The sequence below is a fragment of the Phyllobates terribilis genome, unplaced genomic scaffold, assembly GCF_046119375.1.
Source record: "Phyllobates terribilis strain yellow unplaced genomic scaffold, ASM4611937v1 Scaffold_11__3_contigs__length_659146591, whole genome shotgun sequence".
Classification (NCBI taxonomy): Eukaryota; Metazoa; Chordata; class Amphibia; order Anura; family Dendrobatidae; genus Phyllobates; species Phyllobates terribilis.
Window position 1 is genome coordinate 240,277,440 of NW_027362771.1, and position 17,087 is coordinate 240,294,526.

The following is a 17,087-nucleotide window of genomic DNA, read 5'->3' on the forward strand; positions in this document are numbered from 1 at the left end:
ATAATGTCGTCTAATCACTTATACCGCATGAGGAACGGCATAAATAATAAACTCTAGGGTTAGGGTTGTGCTAGGTTTAGGGTTGGGCTAGGGTTAAGGTTGGGCTAGGGTTGGGCTAGGGTTAGAGTTAGGGTTGTGCTAGGGTTAGGCTTGTGCTAGTGTTAGGGTTGGGCTAGGGTTAGTGTTGGGTTAGGGTTGGCCTAAGGTTAGGGTTAGGGTTGGGCTAGTGTTAGGGCTAGGGTTTTGCTAGTGTTAGGGTGGGGCTAGGGTTAGGGTTGGGGTTGGGCTAGGGTTATGGTTGGGCTAGGGTTAGGGTTGGGGTTGTATTAGGATTGGGGTTAGGGTTGTGGTGGGGTTGGGATTTTTACAAAAGTAAAGAAAAAAAATTAAGACGATATGGCGAATAGTGTTGAGTGCAAGTGCTCGCTACTTGAGTCAGCATCGAGTGCTTGGGTATGTACTGAGTATAGCGGGTGCTCGAGTGACAAGCTCGTGTCTCCACCCCACATGTTTTGCAGCTCTTATACAGCCAAAAAAACCTTGCGGTGATTGCCTGCCATGCACGAGTGATCCCCCATGTATTTTTTTGGGGTGTCTACTAACCGTGAAACATGCGGGGCGGGGACTCGAGCATGTAACTTGAGCACCCGCGATGCATGGTGCATACCTGAGTACCCAATACAAACTCAAGTAGCAAGCACTTGCGCTCAAGACTAATGACAACTTTTTCAATATGATGACCAAATGTTATCAAATTCTGTGTCGTACCTCTGGGTTAAAAATGTTCACTATACCCATTGATAAAATCCTTGATTACTGAGGAGAAATTGTAGAACAAATGGTATGGCACAATTTCTCCTGTTACCCTAAAGAAAATGCAAAATTGGGGGCTGAAAAACATTTTTGTGGGAAAAATGTGAAAATTTTATTTTTATGGCTCAATGTTATTAACTTCTGTGAAGCACCGGGGGGTTAAGGGTGGTCACCACACATCTATATAAGTTCCTTGAGGGGTCTTGTTTCCAAAATGGTGTCACTTGTTGGGAGTTACCACTGCTTAGGCACATAAGGGGCTCTCCAAACGCAACATGGCATCCGCTAATTATTCAAGCAAATTTTACATTCAAAAAGTCAAATGGTGCTCCTTCCCTTTCAAACCCTGCCGTGCATCCAAGCAGTGATTTTCTCCCACATATGGGGTATCGGCTTACTCAGGAGAAATTGCACAACAAATGGTATGGTGCAATTTCTCCTGTTACCCTAATGAAAATGCAAAATCGGGGGCTAAAAACATTTTTGTGGGAAAAATGTGAAAATTTTATTTTTGCGGCTCAATGTTATTTATTTCTGTGAAGCACCTTGGGGTTCAGGGTGCTCACCACAGATCTAGATAAGTTCCCTGAGGGGTCTAGTTTCCAAAATGGTGTCACTTGTTGGGGTTTCCACTGATTAGGCACATCAGGGGCTCTCCAAACGCAACATGGGGTCCGCTAATTATTCAAGCAAATTTTACATTCAAAAACTCAAATGGCGCTCCTTCCCTTCTGAACCCTGGCGTGCACCCAAACATTGGTTTTCTCGCACATATGGGGTATCGGCGTGCTCAGGAGGAATTGCACAACACATTTTCGGGTCCATTTTTTATTGATACCCTTGCGAAAATAAAAAAAATTGAGATCTAAAGTAACATTTTTGTGAAAAAAAATAAATGTTCATTTTTTTTATTACACATTCCAAAAATTCCTGTGAAGCACCTGAAGGGTTAATAAACATCTTGAATGTGGTTTTGAGCACCTTAAGTGGTGCAGTTTTTATAATGGTGTCACTTTTTGGTGTTTTCTGTAATAAAGGCCCCTCAAAGTCATTTGAGATGTGATGTGGTCCCTAAAAAAATTTTGTTGTAAAAATGAAAAATCGCTGGTCAACTTTTAACCCTTATTGCTCCCTAACAAAAAAAAAATTAGTTCCAAAATTATGCTATTGTGCTGATGTAAAGTAGACATGTGGGAAATGTTATTTATTAACTATTTTGTGTGACATATCTCTCTGATTTAAGGGCATGAAAAATCAAAGTTTGAAAATTGTGAAATTTTCAAAATTTTTGCCAATTTTCCATTTTTTTTCACAAATAAACGCAAGTGATATAGAAGTAATTTTACCACGATCATGAAGTACAATGTCACGAAAAAAACAATCTCAGAATCTCAGATCCATTGAAGCATTCCAGAGTAATTACCTCATAAAGTGGTCAGAATTGTAAAAATTGGCATTGTCATTAACGTGCAAACCACCTTGGGGTGTAAAGGGGTTAAAAAGGTCCCTTAGTCTGTTTCAGTAGGCTCCACAATCATGGGGAAGACTGCTGACTTGACAGATGTCCAGAAGGCCGTCATTGACACACTCCACAAGGTTCTAGAGTTCCAATTTTCATTTGGAAATCAAGGTCCCAGAGTCTGAGGGAGGAGTGGAGAGGCACACAGTCCAAGCTGCTTGAGGTCTAGTGTGAATTTTCCACAATCAATGATGGTTTGGGGAGCCATGACATCTGCTGGTGTAGGTCCACTGTGTTTTATCAAGACCAAAGTCAGCGCAGCCGTCTACCAGGAAATTTTAGAGCACTTCATGCTTCCCTCGGCTGACAAGCTTTTTGGAGATGGAAATTTCATTTTCCAGCAGGACATGGCACCTGTCCACACTGCCAAAAGTACCAATACCTGGTTTAAAAACAACAGTATCACTGTGCTTGATTGGCCAGCAAACTCGCCAGACCTTAACCCCATAGAGAATCTATGGAGTATTGTCAAGAGGAAGATGAGAGACACCAGACCCAGCAATGCAGACGAGCTAAAGGCTGCTATCAAAGCAACCTGGGCTTCCATAACACCTCAGCAGTGCCACAGGCTGATCACCTCCATGCCACGCAACATTGATGCAGTAATTGATGCAAAAGGAGCCCTGACCAAGTATTGAGTGCATTTACTGAACATACATTTCAGTAGGTCAACATTTTGGATTTTAAAAAACATTTTTCAAGCTGTTGTTATAAAGTATTCTAATTTATTGAGATAATGACTTTTGTGATTTCATTGGCTGTAAGCCATAATCATCAACATTAACAGAAATAAACACTTGAAATAGATCACTCTGTTTGTAACTTTTTGATGATATTCTAATTTAGCGAGATGCACCTGTATGTATTGAACCTGTAATGAGCTATGTAATCCAAACACAGAATCATTAACAGCCACATGACCTCATCCTTTTTGGCTAGGGGAAAAATGGATGGCAACTTAACTGTGTTACAAATTATTATGCAGATTGGATTTAATTGTCAAAAAGATTACATTTTTTGTTTTTCAAATAAACTCATGGATGGTATTGTGTCTCATGGATCTTTGGATCACTGAAATCAATCTTAAACATGTGATAATTAGTTTGCCAGGTGAGCCCAATTAAAGGAAAAGTACTTCAGAAGGACGTTCCACATTATTAAGCAGGTCACGGGTTTCAAGCAATATGTGAAAAAAAGATCTCTCTTCTCCAGAAAAGCATTAAATAAACCTACATTTTTATCCATACTAATGGTTTGTTGTGACTCCAGAGAGCGCAGAAACAACTTCCATTTCTAGAATCTTTCTCTGACATATCCATAGGAAGCTGCAGCATCTGTAGTCCAGGCTTTATAGGTGTTGTGTCCCACACAACCATACTAGGGGGGCAGTTTTTAATACTTCTGTAACAATTATTAATTGGATAAGACCCTATTGCGCTCTTGCATTTTTCCATAGTCAACAAAGATTTGGCTTTCTGGATTACGAAGTGAATAACCTATATGATAAACTACTTGCTACAGATTTCTAACTTACCAAGACTGGAAACACGTATTTAGAAGTCGCCTTGCTACACTCATCAGCAGAGCTTTAAACTAGAACATTATGGGAAAGGAAGCAAAAGGCAAGGGAAAGCCATACAGTGAACAAATACTATTGCGAGCTCTGCTATTAGAAGTGGAAAGAACGAACAAAGACAAAAAAATCTGAATAATAAAAATATTGGAGAAAACCGATCACAAACTAAGAAGTTTCTATGCAAATTCACAGAGCATGGACAACAAACAAGGAGAGTTTGAGCTACTAATGCAGGAAAAGAAATATGATGTCATTGGCATCACTGAAACTTGATGGGAACGTACACATGATTAGACTGGAAGGCTAGAAGGATGCAACTTATTTGCAATAAACAGACTTAAAGGGGTTGTCAGGTCAAAAGTGATAAGTCTGCAGTCACTCTGTGTGACTGCAAACTTATGAATCCCCCCAGCGCAGGCACTGTGCGCTGTGGGGATTCGCCAGTATGAGACTAGGGACTGGTGGCTATGTATGCGTTATACATACCCCCGGCCAGTGGGAGTGGCCTCGCTCTCCATACACTTGTAGTCGGACGGGCCCACTGGCCATCCACGTCACTAGACAGGGCATGCCTCGCTCCATACAAGTTAATGGAGCGATGTGGAGCTGAATGGCCGGGGGTATGTATAACGTATACATAGCCTCCGGTCCCGGGTCTCATACTGGCGAATTCCCACATCACACAGTGTCTGCGCTGGGGGGATTTATAAGTCTGCAGTCACACAGAGTGACTGCAGACTTATTACTTTTGACTAGTGTTGAGCATTCCGATACTGAAATATCGGGTATCGGCCGATATTCGCAGTAACGGAATTCCGATACTTAATTCCGATACTTTTACAATATCGTATACCGGAATCGGAAGTTCCCATAATGCAATGAGCCAGTTTCATTTTATTCAGCCAATGAGGATCCTAAGAAGTGTGGGCACATCCTTTTAGGCATGTAGGCATCTTAACTAATGGCATGGCTGTGATTGGCTGCTGAAATTATGTCATGATGCACTATAAAAGCCGCCGCCGCCATTTTGAGCTCACTCTGCTGTGAATTCAGTTAGGGATAGGACGCTGTTGTTCTGAGGGACAGTTTTAGCTACCTATTTGGTCTACTCTGCATTACCCAAGCTACTTTATAAATCGCTGTGCCTTGCAGCGCTAGCGCACAGTTCTCTGTGCTGTTCACCGCTGTCTGCAAGGTCTCTGTGTGTGAGTGCAGCTCATGCAGTAGTGTGTGCTTCAGCCACGTCTGGTTGTAGTGCACTCAGTGTGTGTCACTGCCTCATACATTGTCCTTTTTTGCTAATTCATAATTTTTCCTGATATCTTCTATTAGTGTGGTGGTTCCATCCGTATTCAGCTAAATTGGTTCCAAACACACTATATAGGAGTAGATAGAGAATTTTTTTTTGTCTTCCAGCGCTAGTGCACAGTGCTCTGCATCTGCACTGTTCACCGCTATCTGCAAGGTCTGTGTGTGTGAGTGCAGCTCACGCTGTAGTGTGTGCTTCAGCCACGTCTGGTTGTAGTGCGCTCAGCGTGCGTCACTGCCTCATACATTGTCCTTTTTTGCTAATTGAAAATTTTTCCTGATTTCTCCTATTAGTGTGGTGGTTCCATCCATATTCAGCTAAATTGGTTCCAAACACACTATATAGGAGTAGATAGAGAATTTTTTTTTTGTCTTGCAGCGCTAGTGCACAGTGCTCTGCATCTGCACTGTTCACGCCTGTCTGCAAGGTCTCTGTGTGTGAGTGCAGCTCACACTGTAGTGTGTGCTTCAGCCACGTCTGGTTGTCGTGCGCTCAGCGTGCGTCACTGCCTCATACATTGTCCTTTTTTGCTAATTGAACATTTTTCCTGATTTCTCCTATTAGTGTGGTGGTTGCATCCGTATTCAGCTACATTGGTTCCAAACACACTATATAGGAGTAGATAGAGGAGCCTTTCTGCAGCATTGTGCCCTGCAGCCCCAGCCAGATTAGTATTAGCCTATTTTTTGTAGCCTCATCTATTGCATTGTAGGTTACCTTCCTACATTGTAATAGCTACAAAAAGTTTGTGATACTATCGGTATTACATCTTTGGGCACATCCAGTGTCTTTTTGTGACAAAAAAACCTAAATAAAGTTCACCAACACTCCACTTTACAGTTGTGTAGGCCACATTAGCTCATATTAAAGTCTAGTCCACACTTTATAAAATGAGTGTTTTTTATACCTGTTAGCAGCTGTTCAGGAATAAGCACACTAAGCCCTTAGTACTTTTCTGCCTATCTTTATCAGTCTACCAAGATGAAGAAGGCAGGGAGTAAGGAATGTGGGCGTGGGCGTGGGTGTCGAGTTTCTGCAGGGAGAGGACATGAGGATTCTGTGCCTGCAGGGAGAGGACGTGGGGATTCTGTGCCTGCTGCGGGCACCAGTGACTCAGCATCCCACAGTTTTACCAGGGAACAGTCCTTTATGCGCAGCTTTGTAGGAGCTAGCTGTACCCCACTGCTGCGGGAGGACCAAATTGAAGCCGTTGTCGGATGGATGGCAGCTAACGCATCGACTTCAATTAGTTCCAGATCCTCTCAGGTCCTGAGCACTGAAGAGCACCCATCTGTCTCTTCACCACCTGCCAAATTGCCCAGGCAGTCAGAGAGCCCTGGACAGGAGCCATCTCTACTTCTGTTCTCTGAATCTCTTGGCTTGGAAAGAGGGGGCCAGCCAAGCAGAATTCTAGAATTTGAAGAAGAGGTAGTATGCAGTGATGCTCAACCGTTTTGTCTCTCTGAATCTGAAGAGGCGGGTGGGCCAGTGCCTATGGTCAGCAGCACACCTCAGTACGCATCGGATGATGAGACTCAGGTGCCACTTTCTGGTGCGTACTGTGCTGTCGAGACTACCCAGGAGAAGCAGTTGTTTGAAGAGGGTGGTGTAGATGATGAGGTCCTTGACCCATCATGGCGTGAGGGACAGAAAGGTGGTGGGAGTAGCTCTGAGGAAGAGATTCCCCGAATGGCCCAAAAAGGAGGGAGAGGGAGGGGGCAGACTTGGTTGCCTGTAGCCTCCACTTCGGCACCCATTAGGAGCATGGCTCTTCCAAAATCCAAAGCCGGCGCTCCCAAGACTTGCAGTGTCTGGTCCTTTTTTGACACAGTTGCAGATGACATTTGCTTTGTCAAATGCAAGCTGTGTAATCAGAAGGTGAAAAGAGGGAAAAGTGTCAGGAACCTCAATACCACAAATATGTGGAAACATGTGCGGACCAAGCAAGTGGTGGAGTTACAAAAACACACTGAAGACCTAGGCCATCCTACAGCACCACCTACCACCTCTTCAGCTCGTGTTGTAGCCTCTTCCTCCAGCTCACACACAGCTGGTTCGGCTTCCTCACAGGATCACCATGGAAGAATCTCTTGCACTGTTGTACAGAGACACAGTGGAATTCCACCCACAGTACCACTTTCCCTGTCATTCTCACACTCCCAGGCCAGTCTACAGCCATCGTTAGCACAGGCATGGGAGAAAATGCGCCCATACTCAGCAAACAACCCCCGAGCACAGGCTCTGAATGTTGGCATTGCTAAACTACTGGCCCATGAAATGCTATCATTCAGGCTGGTGGAGACTGACACCTTCCGTAACTTTATGGCATTGACAGTCCCACAATACAACGTGCCCAGCCGCTTTTATTTCAGCAGGCAAGCCGTCCCTACCCTGCAACAGCATGTGGAGGGAAAAATTAAACATGTGCTACAAAACACCGTCAGTAGCAAGGTCCACCTGACCACCGATGCGTGGACCAGTAAGCATGGACAGGGACGATACCTTTCCCTCACTGCCCATTGGGTAAATGTTGTGGAGCCGGGTACAGATCTTGAGAGTGGCGCTGTACATGTTCTGCCAACTCCAAGGATTGCAGGAATCCAGTCTGTACACATTGACTCCATCTCATACTCCAGTTCCTCTGAATCAGCGCTGCAGGAGCCGTCACGGTCTACCTCCATATCGACCCGTGAACGGTTACCTGTTATGATGACTGATATGAGTGTGGCACCCCAGTGGGCTAGTTGCCACAGTAATAGAAATATTATGTCTGAGAGCAAGTGGGAGGTTTCTCTGGTCAGGAGCCCTAAGCATGCAACACGGCCCACCCAGACCTGGGAGGGGAGGAATCTGCCCTTATAAACTGGGTCTGGGGCGGGATTAGGTGAGACAGAGCCTGCAGAACAAGCAGAGCAGTCAGAGTCAGAGTGAAATCCCAGACAGAGACGCAGTCAGGTCTGGAGGACAGCAGACAGAGGGAAAACAAGAACTAGGAGCGAGTGCCAGAGGCTGGAAGCAAGATAGCTCGCCTTAGCGGAAGACACTAAACCCGGACACGGAGTCCGAGGCTGTGGGGACATCCAGGTCCAGCAGCAGAATCCAACCGGCAGGGGATTCCATGTCCTCTTGCCATAGAAGCCCGGAGGCACGGTCACAAGCAAGGGACCAGCACCGCCATCGTGAAGCGGAGGCTAACGGAAGGCCCCAAGACACCGGCCATACGGGTGAGCACCACACGGTATACTCAGGGACGTGGGCTACTTCTACCCGCATAGAGCAAGGTAGCCAGGAAAGAGTGCAGATAGTCGGGGAGGCCTACAACTCCACCTGGCCAGGGGAGATCCTACTTGCTTACAGACTGACCAGGCCCCTACTGCTAACCAGTACTCCCAGGAGGGTCTGCGTTATACCATCAGTAAAGACCCTGAACTGCACCACACGTCTCTGCGTTTCATCGCCGCATCAGGACCATCAGTACTGGGACACTCACACCATCACTCCCATCATCCACACTAGCTGCCCTGAGGCAATACTTCTCCCGTGGGGAGTTATCCCATACTCGGCTGCGCAAACAACATCAGCCTCAGCGGTCTGCAGCGCAGCGGCGGTCCCCACTGACCACAATCCACGGGTGGCGTAGTCGGACATTTGTCATCACACTCAGACTGCCACTGGTTTGACCGCCCTGGGCACGGACCGGGTCACTGCCACGGAGGACTACAACCCCCAGCAATCCGGCTCCGGGTATCCCCTGCACAACACAGGCCTAGGGGGTGCGTCAACTTTGGCGTAGTCGGCAGGATTTCGTGCCCGCAACCACCGGGTACTGCGTGCCTGAAAAAAAAAAAGATTTTTATACTTACCTGTGGTGAAGTTTCCCGCCGTCCGGAGCCGTTTCCCGCCATCGGACGCCATCTTGGGTCGTTTCCCGCCGTCTTCTGCCGTCTTCCCGCCATCTGCAGCTGCTTCCTGCCTTCGGACGCCATCTTCGAGACGCCGCACGGGAAGAAGAGGGGCGTGGACGCCGAAAGCGTGCGAGATCCCAAGCTCCGCCCCACGCACTGACGCTGCGCATGGTCCTGGAAGGAAGGAAGACCGACGCTGACGTCACAGGAGCGCGACGCCAGGTCCTCAACCCCGACGATCGACTGCGGAGCCGCGGCCTACGGAAGAAGAGCATCGCAAGGTAGGCCACGGTCCACTAGGGGGGTAGAAGGATGCCGGATACCGAGGGGAGCTCCACAGCCACACCGGCCGCCAGCGCAACCGCTGCAGCGGTCATGCCATTCACCATGCCCTACATCCCGTGGGCAACCTGGCTACCCCAGTACTCAGGGGAGTCACATACCCTGAGTGACTTTAGGGAAAGACTTGATAGCCTCTTCCAGGTATACCACCTCACAGAAGAGCAAAAAGTGAGCATTCTGGTGGCCCAGTTAATCGGGGCAGCCCAAAGGGAGGTGAAGTCCTGGTCACCTGGGAAGAAGAGGACTGTCAGAGAAATACTAGCCCGGCTGAAAGACACATTTGATACCCGAACCTCAGCCGAAATAAAGCTCAGATTTTACGGGTGCAAACAACGGGCACATGAAAGTATAAGAGACTATGCTCTAAACCTACAAGAGGCCCTGAGAGCCATTAAACAGGCAGACCCTGACAGCGTGGGGAATGAAGACAAGCTGTTGACCGAACAATTTATTGAGGGTCTACTGTGCAATGCCCACCGAACCCAGTTGCGGGCAATGGCCTTACAGGACCCTGACATGGACTTTGCACAGTTCAAGGACAGAGCCATCCGGGTGCTCCGAGAACCGGCACCAGGTGGCGCTGCGACCCACAGGCGCCCAGCTATCACTTATCACCAGGAGACGGCGCCCTTGTCTGCAGGGCCTGTGGGAGCTGATGCGCAGGCTTTGAACAATGACCCGGCAACAGACTTACACCATCAGGTCCAAGAGCTGCCTAAGAGCGTTGCCGCACTAACCAGAACTGTGCAGTCTTTACAGGTCTCTTCTCCAGGAAAGATCCAGCTGGCATCCGGACCGGAGGACGTCCCATGGCGCCGACTGAGGAGGACCCCACCGGCCAGAGGAAGACCCAGCGACAGATACAACGAGGACGGATGACCCATCTGCCGCCGCTGCAATCAACCCGGACATAAGGCAAGGTACTGTCATTTAAACGGGCACAACCTGGGGTAGAGGGCCAACCCCCAGGCCTAAGAACATCAGGCCCATCGAACTGGCGTGACAAGTACGTAGGGGGACGTCAGGTCTTGCCTGTGGTACTGGACGGCATTCCTATGAGTGCCCTACTAGACACCGGGTCACAGGTCACCACCATCCCGTACGTGCTCTTTAAGGGGTACTGGAATGACTCGGACATAACCCGCTACCCAGATGACGACCTGAGCATTATCGCCAGCAATGGTCAGCCCGTGCCACAGATAGGATTTAAGGAAGTGACCATCAAGGTCGGTAAAGTTGAACTGCCGGCACAAGGACTTATCATTGTGGACATTGACCGTCATGAGAGTCACCCAAAAATAACCCTAGGTACTAACGTAATTGAATACTGTCTTGCAGAGGTGATTCTTATTTTGCAACTGGTTGCCAAGAACGCCAGTTCCAGCCAGCAGCGTGTCCTCCAAAAAGAGATCCGGGCACTGATGAAGCGGCAACAAGTGGAACTATCTGGTGGTGAGATAGGTAGCGTGAGAATGTGTGACCCGTTCCCTATTGCCATGCCCCCAAAAAGTGAGATGATGATTTGGTGCCGGGTGGCTATTGGTCTAAGAGGTAGAGACTACCAAGCAATGGTAGAACCCGTCTACTCAGACAGTAGGCCCACCATTTTGACAGCACGGGGGGTGGTCGATGTACGCCACGGGAGGGTACCAGTCCGCATCATAAATATCTGGGAGAGAGAAGTATACCTGCCCCGGTATGCCACGCTAGCCAAATTGTTCACCATCAACCAGAACTCGGTACAGGCCGTGGAACCCTTGCCTCCATCTCAACCAGAGGAAGGTAATGGCTCTAAGAAACCAATGGAGGACTGGTATCAGCAACTGCATTTGGGTACTGACTCCACTCCCTCACACCAAAAACAGGGAGTCTATCGGGTGGTTCAAGAGTAAGAGAGTGTTTAGTAAACACCCGCTAGACTTCGAGTGAGTGAAAGGGGTAGAACATCACATCCCCACGGGAGACCATCCTCCCATAAAGGAGAGATACCGACCCGTACCCCCTGCACACTATCAACACGCCAAGGGGATGCTAAAAGGCATGAAGGAGGCTGGGGTAATTAGGGACAGCTGTAGCCCCTGGGCCGCTCCACTAGTCTTAGTGAAAAAGAAAGACAACACCATGAGAATGTGTGTAGACTACAGGAAGGTCAACCGTATCACACACAAAGATGCGTACCCGTTACCAAGGATAGAAGAGTCCTTAGCTGCATTAAAATCTGCTAACTTCTTCTCTACTTTGGACCTCACTAGCAGGTAATGGCAGGTTCCAGTAGCAGAGGCGGACCGGGAGAAGACCACATTCACCACCCCGATGGGACTCAGCAAATTTAACTGTATTCCGTTCGGGCTCTGCAACGCACCAGGAACCTTCCAACGGTTGATGGAATGCTGTCTGGGACACCGGAACTTCGAGATGGTCCTATTATACCTGGACGATGTCATCATCTATTCCAAGACCTATGAGGACCATCTGGAACACCTGGCAGAAGTGTTTGAAGCCATGGCAAACTATGGCCTAAAGGTAAAACCCTCGAAGTGTCATCTACTGAAGCCAAAGGTACAGTACCTGGGACACGTGGTGAGTGCTGACGGAGTAGCCCCCGACCCTGACAAGATCACCGTGATTAAGGACTGGCCAAGACCATCCAGCATAAAGGAAGTGCGGCAGTTCCTCGGGTTGGTAGGCTACTACCGAAGATTCATTCCCGGTTTTACCAAGAAGGCAGCTCCTATGCAGGACCTCCTGATAGGCAAGTCCAGGAAGGCCAAAAACCAGAAGCCACCCTTCAAATGGGAAAAGCTGGAAGAGGAGTCCTTCCGCCAGCTGAAGATGGCCCTCCCGGGGGATGAAATCCTGGCGTACCCTGATTACAGCCAGCCCTTTATCCTCCACACGGACGCAAGCAACATCGGGCTAGGAGCCGTACTGTCCCAGATCCAGCAGGGGAGAGAACGGGTAATTGCTTACGCCAGCCGAAAACAGCGACCCACGGAAAGAAACCCTGAGAATTACAACTCGTTCAAGCTAGAGTTCCTGGCAGTGGTGTGGGCAGTAACCGAACGTTTTAATCATTACCTTGCCTCTTCCAGGTTCACCGTGTACACGGACAACAACCCGTTGACACACCTGGACACTGCAAGACTGGGTGCCCTGGAGCAGAGATGGATGGCCCGCCTGTCCAATTTTGAGTTCACGATCAAGTACCGGGCAGGACGCTCCAATACCAACGCGGACGCCCTGTCCAGGATGCCAAACCTACCGGACGGAGGGGAAGATCCAGAAGAACTGGAAGAGGTCGAACTCCCTGCGTTCCACCGTCAAGGGATTACTCAGTATTCCCACCATGTGAGGGGCCAGCGATCCGCTACGTTCAACCCCTTACCCCACTACAACTGGGCGGAGACGCAAGACAGTGACCCCGCAGTCCGTCTGGTGAAGGAGATGCTGACCCAGGCTGACGCCCACATGGACCCAGACGCTCCGGAAGAGACCAAGCAACTGTGGACGGAAAAGAGCAGACTGTTTCTCTACAAGGAAAAGTTGTGCCGCAGAATGCTCAATTCCCGGACACATGAACTGATCTGGCAGGTGGTGGTACTGAGACGGGACGCAGCTATGGTGCTGGAGGCCTACCACAATGGGGCAGGGCACTTCGGATGGAAGAAGCTGGAGTTCCTGCTGCGTGAACGGTTCTACTGGATAGGCATGAGAGGAGCCATTGAGAGGTGGTGTAGAGACTGTGGCCCGTGCAATCTAAGAAGAAGGGACCGTGCCAGCCAGAGGACTCGCCTGCAGCCCATCATCACCAGGCAGCCGCTGGAACTGGTCGCTCTGGACCATGTTAAACTGGCTCCAAGCAGGAGCGGGTATGTCTACGCCCTAACCATCGTGGATCACTACTTCCGATTCCTAGTGGTGGTCCCCGTCAAAGACTTGACGGCTCAGAGAGCAGCAAGAGCCTTCCAGCTGCACTTCTGCCGCCCACACGGGTACCCGGACCAAGTGCTGATGGACCAAGGACCAGCCTTCGAAGCGTAGGTCTTCCAGGAGTTCTGCAACCTGTATGGCTGCAAGAAGATAAGAACAACTGCCTATCACCCCCAAACCAATGGACTCTGTGAGAAGATGAACCAGGTGGTGATAGATCTGCTAAAAACATTGCCCCTGGAAGAACGCAGTCTGTGGCCTGAGAAACTGCCCGATCTGGTGGACCTGTATAACCACATCCCGGTAGGTTCCACCAACTGTACCCCGGCTTACCTAATGCGAGCAAGACCTGGTAAGCTGTCTGGTGACCTGGATATGGGAGTCCTGATACCCGAGGACACCTCGCCAGAGGCAGACTGGGATACAGAACGGCAGCAGCAGTACCGGAAAGTACAGGAGAGCGTCGAGCGAAGTCTCTGTCAATCAAGAGAAAGGCAGGAGAGGACGTATAACCAACATGCTCCCGCTGTTCCCCTGGTACCTGGAGAGCAGGTCTTGAAAAGAAAAAGGCGGCTCCATAAGTTGAACGACCAGTGGGAAAAGGACCCATACACCGTACTGCCCTCAAGCCACAATAATCCAAAGGTGTACGTCATCAGCAAGGATGGAGGAGAAACCACAGCCACTGTCTCCAGAGACCACCTGAAAAAGTGCCCGGAGAAGTTGCAAAGCACGGATGAAGATCAGGAAGACCCTCAACCCGTAGAGGAAAAGGAGGAAATAATCACCACCATACTTGGAGACTTTCCCCGGTCCTGGACACAAGTGAACAACGCTATCGTGGTGCCCGTCCTCACCTTTCTCCAGCCAGCCCCTCAAGTGCCTACAGAACACCAGGTAGAGCTGGAAGAGCAGCCGGCCCAGGAGGCAGAAGAGTCCACACCAGCAGCGCAGGAGGATCAACCCTCTGCTAGTAGTGAGCCTGCCGTGCCCCTAGTGAGCCAAAGAGTGCGCAGACAGCTGCCCAGCTTGCCCATAACACCTCCTACACCCTGTAGTGCAGGACCAGTTAGTGAGCTCCGTAGGTCCAATAGAGTCACTAGAGGTCAGATGCCCGCTCGCTGGAAAATCTAAACTAATGCACTGTGAATTTATCTGTTTAACTGTTTATGGTTTATGTTTGTTGCCTGTTATTAATTATGTCTCTCAGTTACCCTGCAGATTTCTATGGACTAACAGGTTATGGACACTGGATAACCGGAAAAATTCTTGTAGATAGTTGCATCTTGGTGCCTCTTGCGAAGACGGCCGCGAAAGAGAAAACCTGTCTGGCGTGGCCTGCTTGCGGCCCAAAGTAGCTAGCTCAAGCCTTGCAGCCACGCCCAAGGCTAACACAAGGGGTTTGCTTTGGACAGGTCCCCTACTTCGCTTAAAGCTTCACCTTGGGTGACATGGACGCTCTCTTGATTCACAAACTTCACCTTGGGTGATATGGACACCCGGTTACGGACACGCCGTGACCTTTAAAGAACTAAAGCCTCTTGTAAATATGTTATTGTATTATTGAGTATACCCTGCATTTATGTTTCTTTAAAAATGTGTTTAGTCCCGGAGTACTAAAATTTACTAGGGGGGAATGTGGCACCCCAGGGGTCTGGTTGCCACAGTAATAGAAATATTATGTCTGAGAGCAAGTGGGAGGTTTCTCTGGTCAGGAGCCCTAAGCATGCAACACGGCCCACCCAGACCTGGGAGGGGAGGAATCTGCCCTTATAAACTGGGTCTGGGGCGGGATTAGGTGAGACAGAGCCTGCAGAACAAGCAGAGCAGTCAGAGTCAGAGTGAAGTCCCAGACAGAGACGCAGTCAGGTCTGGAGGACAGCAAACAGAGGGAAAACAAGAACTAGGAGCTCTGTAGGAGCAGGAGCGAGTGCCAGAGGCTGGAAGCTAGATAGCTCGCCTTGGCGGAAGACACTAAACCCAGACACGAAGTCCGAGGCTGTGGGGACATCCAGGTCCAGCAGCAGAATCCAACCGGCAGGGGATTCCATGTCCTCTGGCCATAGATGCCCAGAGGCACGGTCACAAGCAAGGAACCAGCACCGCCATCGTGAAGCGGAGGCTAACGGAAGGCCCCCGGTCACCGGCCATACGGGTGAGCACCACACGGTATACTCAGGGACGTGAGCTACTTCTACTCGCATAAAGCAAGGTAGCCAGGAAAGAGTGCAGATAGTCGGGGAGGCCTACAACTCCACCTGGCCAGGGGAGATCCTATTTGCTTACAGACTGACCAGGCCCTTACTGCTAACCAGTACTCCCGGGAGGGTCTGCGTTATACCATCAGTAAAGACTCTGAACTGCACCACACCTCTCTGTGTTTCATCGCCGCACCAGCACCATCAGTACTGGGATGCTCACACCATCACTCCCATCATCCACACTAGCAGCCCTGAGGCAATACTTTTCCCGAGGGGAGTTATCCCATACTCGGCTGCACAAACAACATCAGCCTCAGCGGTCTGCAGCGCAGCGGCGGTCCCCACTGACCGCAATCCACGGGTGGCGTAGTCGGACATTTGTCATCACACTCAGACTGCCACTGGTTTGACTGCCCTGGGCACGGACCGGGTCACCGCCAATGAGGACTACAACCCCCAGCGATCCAGCTCCGGGTATTCCCTGCACAACACAGGCCCAGGGGGTGCGTCATGAGCACAGCCGTGGCCAAACGTCAACAGGCCGTATAAAAATTTATTTCTTTGGGGAATCGAAGCCACACAGCACAGGAGCTCTGGAATGCCATCAAGCAGCAGAGCGACATGTGGTTTGTGCCAGCGAATCTCCAGCCAGGCATGGTAGTGTGTGACAATGGCCCAAATCAGGTGGCAGCTCTGAGCGTAAGCAACCTCACTCACATCCCATGACTGGCACATGTGCTCAACTTGGTGGTGCAGAGTTTTTTGAGGGACTATCCGGATCTTGATGCACTGCTTCACAAGGTCCGCATAGAGTGCGCTCACTTGCGGCTATCCAGCAACGCAAGATCGCGCATTGCAGCTCTGCAGCGCCGATTACGTCTTCCAGAACATCGCATCATATGTGACCTACCCACCAGGTGGAAATCAACGTTAAATATGTTGGAGAGGTTGTGTGAGCAGCAGGCATCAGTAATGGAGTACCAGCTGCAGCAGGCGCAAACAAGTCGCAGTGCGCGCCGTTCACACTTCACCACCACTGAGTGGTCCTCTATGAAGGACATTTGCCACGTTTTGCAAGCCTTCGATTATTCCACGCGGATGGCGAGTGCAGATGATGCACTAGTCAGCATGACTATCCCCCTTATCTGCCTGCTTGAAAAAACACTGCAAGTACTAAGGGAGGAGGTTTTGGAAGAGGTGGAGGATGAGGAGTCACAAATGCCATCTGCTTCTCTACAGTCTGCGCAACGTGGTTCCTCCCAAAGGCCTAGGCAGGGGACACTTTGTGAGGAGGATGAGGAGGAGTCAATGGAGGAGGAAGACATCTGTCCAGAGGAGGGAGGTACACAATGCTTTAGTAGTCAGAATCTAGAGCGAGGGTGGGGTGATGCAAAGCAGGCAGAGATCACGCCTCAAGCAGGGGACAGCGTTTCTTGGCCAGTGGGCAGTCTGCGGCACATGGTTGATTTTATGCTGCAGTGCCTGAGAAACG